The sequence below is a fragment of the Phyllobates terribilis genome, unplaced genomic scaffold, assembly GCF_046119375.1.
Source record: "Phyllobates terribilis strain yellow unplaced genomic scaffold, ASM4611937v1 Scaffold_13__5_contigs__length_258822181, whole genome shotgun sequence".
Classification (NCBI taxonomy): Eukaryota; Metazoa; Chordata; class Amphibia; order Anura; family Dendrobatidae; genus Phyllobates; species Phyllobates terribilis.
The window spans coordinates 191,862,144-191,868,124 of record NW_027362773.1 but is presented as its reverse complement, the minus strand read 5'-3'; positions in this window follow the sequence as shown (position 1 = coordinate 191,868,124).

The following is a 5,981-nucleotide window of genomic DNA, read 5'->3' as shown; positions in this document are numbered from 1 at the left end:
AACTACCCTTTGTTTCTTATCACTGAGCCAGTTCTTAACCCACATACATATATTTTCCCCTATCCCCATGGTTCTCATTTTATGCATTAACCTTTTGTGTGGAACCGTATCAAAAGCTTTTGAAAAGTCCATATACACAATATCCACTGCATTTCCTTGGCTGTCCCTGGGATCTCTGATGGGAATAACAAAGGGCTGTTCTTCAGACCCTGTCATGCTAATCAATTGCAGCCGCCATTTCCTGACTTCTCTTCAACCATCATCTTTCTTCACTAAAGCTTAAAGAAAACCCTAGAGCTCTTATGTTCTGCTTCAGGTCGAATATTTTGGGAAGACCAAGTCTTATCTACTTTCTTGAGGGACATGTGGAGAATTACTGGCCTTCTCGTCTTTGCATCTCTGTTTCATTGTCATGAAATCCTATCAAGTTTTCATCTTAAGATACTTAGTTAATGAGGCAAGAGCATGCATCCCAGTGCTAAGGAGGCAGACAGATCCTCTTTTGCTAAAAATATGGCTTCAAAAATTTATTTGAGGATATGAGGTGTGTGGAAGACTTAGCTTCTCAATTTACCATCAATGTGACACTGGTTTACATATCAAGAGTCCACAAGAAGAAAAAAACACTCATAGCTCATTAGGCATTAGTTTTTCTGTTTCCCTTGTCCATTGGGCTGTTGGTGAAAGTTGGTTGGAGCCCCATTTGGCTTTCCCTGAGCCCTATTGCCTCAGAATATATACCCACCCCATATATCTGAATTTTTGGGGATTCTATTTGCACAGCAGGATATTATTTTGCTGGATTCTGAGGGATGAGAAGGGGTACACAAAAAATTATTATACTTGCCTCTCCTCATTCCTCCCCATATCTGTCCCACCACCTCCTTGTTATCTGATCGCATCTCTTCGGCCCACTTCTTGTTCTGGGTCTTCCACGCTATAACATGGGGCACAACGCAAGTCATTGACATCAATAACGTGTGTTGTGCCCACCTAATTAACGTCAACATGATGGTGCGGAAAGTAATGTCTAATGGCAGCATCTGAGGCCTGGAACGAGAAGAAGATAAAAGACCGGAGCAGATCGTAGGACTGGCAGCAGCAGAGGTTTGAGGTTGGCCAAGGAGAGGTGAAGTGAAGCGTATCATTATTTTTCCTAGCTTCTTCTGACAAATTCGATTTGCACCAAATTTTTATGATGCAAATCAAATTTCCAGGTTCAATTTTAGCAAATTTCCAAATTTGAATTTCATCAGATTTGTTCATCTCTAATCGTCAATATCAGATTTATGTGAGTTTGACTCCTGGGAACCCCAACTAATTAACTGATAATGCAGGAGATGTTAATGTAGCACTTTCACAAGCAATTTCAGAAGCACATGAGCCCATTCAATCGGCTGATCAGAGGGATAATGGGAGCCGGACCACATCAATTTGATATCCTAAAGACAGGTCACCCAAATTAAAGCCCTGGAAAACCAATTGAACTCAAAATGCCCCTACAATGTATTTGAGAATAAGTTTTCTAAATCATAAAACTTTTATTCATGAATCTATGTGGAAGGTCTCCGCCTTAATTTTATATGACCTTCTAATATTCCAAAATATTAAATAAAAACACCAAGTATTCTCATTATTACACATTATTTAGTCTTTCCGCACACTGCATCATATACGGCATTTTATTAAATTGCGCACGTGGCTATATATTGTTGCATGTGACATTCCCTGAAGGTTCGAGTACATTCTATCATAATATCTATCATCTCACAAATCTAGCAATATCTTCAGTGTAATATGCTATAAAGCAATTATCTAGCATACTTTGGAAAGAGCCATACATAAAGCATTAAACAATCTGTATATCCCATAGATGAGCCTTAGGGGCTGCAGAGACAAAAAGATGGAAAATATGACTATAGGGATTGTGATACCACTTCATTAAAAAGCAAATAACAGATTGATTATGGAAATCTATTAAACACAATGTCCGACTGTTTTTTTCTTTTTTTTTCTTTGCTAAAATGCATCTAAAGTAAAAAGTGTAATCAATTTTACACATAGTGGAAACATCCCCCTACTGTGTGATATCTGCAGCGGGTAAGGAAATGAAACCGAACTCTGATTAGGAAGTTTGTAAGAGAGCGGTACAATCATGAGTATGAAAAAATAAACTATCAACTTCTATTTTTGAAAAAAAAAGTCTTTTCCTCACCTCCCTAAATTTTTTTCACGAAACTGTACTTAAAACCCCCAAAATGGGCCAGCACACCTGTTAATATAAGTGTAATATGTAGGTGCACATACACACTGTGGTCATTAATAGACAAATATAACCTAGAATAACGCTATGCATAGTAAGTAAATAGTAATACATGTAAAAAAAAGTTATAAGGTATGTAATTAAAATTTTTTGATCAAAAAAGCCTAAAAGCAATCCCACCGTGACAAGGTGTACCCATTCAGGCTGGTCCACTCTCTAGTAATTCACCTTGCTATGTGCCAGCAGGCCTCAAAATAGACAGGGGCAGAGCAGGACCAAGACCTGACTACATTTAACACCTGCCTGTGGAAAGCTGAACATATTAGGTGCCCAGCTCAAAAAAGAGACCACACCCAAAATGCAAAGTGAATGAACATAAGAGAAAGCTAAATCAGATCAATGTTTGGTGTAACCGCCCTTTGCCTTCAAAACAGCATCAATTCTTCTCGGTCACTTGCACAAAGTTTTTGAAGGACCTCAGCAGGGAGGTTGTTCCAAACATCTTGGAGAACTAACCACAGATCTTCTGTAGATGTCACTTGTGCAAATCTTTCTGTCTCTTCATGTAATCCCAGACAGACTGGATGATGTGAGATCTGGGGTCTTGGGGCATCACTTCCAGGACTCCTTTTTCTTCTTTATGTAAGAGGGTGTGCCTCAGAAGATGAAATCCCTCAGAGCTGTGCGGCATTTGTGATCAAAGACTGCCACCTACTGCGGTGGAACCAATAAGAAGGGGAAGTGTTTTGAGAAGAACGAGTGGAGCATCAGGTCAAGTGACATCCATGATGCAGTTCCCTGATATAAAAGGCCAGAGGGGGTTTGGACCCAAAGAGAGAGAGCAGTAGGATGTGTGCTCGGCGGTACGTTGTGGCTGAGATACCAGGCCACACCTGAGAGACCAGACCGGCGGGCAGCTGTACGACCACGAGTGAGATCCAGGCAAGATCCGTGGACCAGACCACACCGGTCAAGACCTGAAGGCCCAGCCGTGTGCCAGCCAAGATCCAGAAACCCTGGCAAACAGGGAGGCAGAGGAGCTGTATGCTTCTGAGGACAAGTATTGAGCGAACCCCTTTTAAAAAGATCCTGTCACCAGGTCAAAAGTGGCAATGTACAAGCCGATTTTGATGAGAGGATGTGCTGGAGTCAGACACTTCTGATTCATTAATAGGGTTATGGTGGGTCCATCAATGTAGAAGAGGCTCCTGGAAACAGATTTTGACTTACGAATGAGGGTTCAAAACAGAGATCTCCCCATCTATGAAATCCATAAGAGTGCATTAAAATAATTTATTAATTAATTTAAACATTTCTTATTTGTGTCTTTTGGGAACCTTTCTATTTTAGTAAACAAAATGACCATTTGAATGAAAATGTAAAAGTGGCCATAGACCTTAGATGTCAGGAGAAGACTATTCATTGTCCAAAAGCTAACTCTCCCGACTTCCCCACTTTTCTGTATGGGGAAGGTGGAGTAAGACTTATGTAGTCTTGACAAAAAAAACGGGGAAAAGGGAGAAGGGGGGAGAAATCAGCTCACCCGATAGTTAGCAGCTGGAGGCTCTGTGTGAGTTGATCCGACAACGGAATAGCCTTGGTTCCAGGCAATCTCTTGGAATAGGAAGCAGGGGAAAAAGGAGCTGGGTATCCAGCAGATCTTCGTTAAAATATAGCTTTTATTAGAAACATATAAAAGCAGCCATGTCACAAGGACAAAACACGGGATACTAATCCACAGATTAAGGCTAACATATAGCTGAAACGCGTTGGGACTACCATGCTCTGTGGATTAGTATCCCGTGTTTTGTCCTTGTGACATGGCTGCTTTTATATGTTTCTAATAAAAGCTATATTTTAACGAAGATCCGCTGGATAACCGGCTCCTTTTTCCCCTGCTTCCTATTCTAAGACTTATGTAGGGACAGAACAAAAGAATCTGGAGTTTTAATTCATTGAGCCATTAGGATCCTTATCTCCTCCAACATCATCTATTGGGGAAGAATCTGGAGACCTCCTAAACACATCAGATGTCCAGTCAATCCTGTGGATTTGGACAACTTTACTCTAGAGTTTTAGAGGATTTTTGGAAAATGACATGCATGGCCTGTCAATGTGTGATTGTTAAGGGGGGGGGGGGGTCAACCATATACACCCTATCTAATTAGCAAAACAGCCCATGTCTATTTATTAGAGTAGATCTAAGCTACAGCATCATCTTTGTCATGCCATTCTGCTCATCCATTGTCTTGGAGGAAGGGAGGTTAGACATTACTGGTCGATGCTAAAAACATTGGAAAATTCTGGATAATTCCTTAAAATCTCATTTAGGCAATCAATTTGTTTTTTTTTTTTAGTGTTTTTTTTCTATAAAAAAGAGGAACAATCCCAAAAGAGGAAAGTAAAAAAAAATTTACTTTCAAGTGATTTCCTGGAAATTCCCAGAAATTCTGAGCTAATAGGCAGTGATCCTCCACTGAAGATCTTCATTTGTTAGCCAGAACAAAGAGCAACATCAAGAACAACTAATTTTCTGGATGACCTGACAGGTCCACGTATTAAGTTCAAAACAAAAACCTACGTAATGCTTCATTTCCCCTCTGGCGGCGCTGTAGGTAAATGGAACACTTGCTGCTGGATTCCCTTATAGATCACTGCTGATTACTGGAGAAGGCCCAATATCATGGTACCTGATTATCAACTTATTGTCAGATGATCCTCCTCACAAAAAGAAATTTCCAAAGTGGACAAATCTTTAGGGATAGGATTGTTGAGGACTGAAAATATGGTCTTGCACATGAAGCCATTAGTAATCTGAACACAAAATCAAAATTGGATTTATATTTAAAGACACATTAGATTAATTTAGGCCAAATTTTGCAGGATCAGGTGTATGGGGGCAGGTCTAAAGTGTATAGGGGCCTACCCCCACTCCCATAGCAGATAATGAAGGGTAATGTAGGGTCAGACACCAGTGGTGTATCATTGATAGCTGAAGACCACAAAGCCACTATGGAGCCCATGAGTTGGAGGGTCCAGTGTCGAACAGTACCGTCACACCCCTCCCATCCTCAGCATACAGTTGAATGCAATGGTGCAACATGCTCAGATTTCAGCTTTTGTGTCTGAGTCTCAGTGCAGCAGTCATGAGGACTTCACTAGATCACACCTCAGTCCACACACAGCACAAACAGGAAAAGTACACCAGAGAAACGAGAAAAGCTGGTTAAATAGTTGTTTTTACTATTTTGCCATCATACTATGTAGGGGGGAGTATGGGGCATCATACTGTGTGGGGGGACTGTGGTGTTCATCATACTGTGTGGAGGTCATCTTACTGTGTGCGAGGATGAAGGGGCATCAAACTGTGTTGGAGGAGGCAGGATTCAAGCCTAGCTAGAGGGATGCCCCCCATGACCGGAATTGGCCGGGAGGATTCGAATTTAAAGGATACTGGGGGTTAGTATTGGCCATTAGAGCTTAGGGGGCGAGGATTAGTGCGGGAATTAGGGGATATATAAAGGAAAAGTGTGGGAAAATCGCCATTCCAGGAGAAAAGTCCCAGAAATAAAGTGCCAACGCATACCTGATGGATCAAGTTGAATCCCTCATCGGTCAGTTGCGAGATGCGGCAAGATCAAGAAGTGATGGGTGGCTGGAGTCCCAGTTGTCTGCGCTACTGGGAGGCGCCCAGAACCAGGATCCACCAACAGGGTGG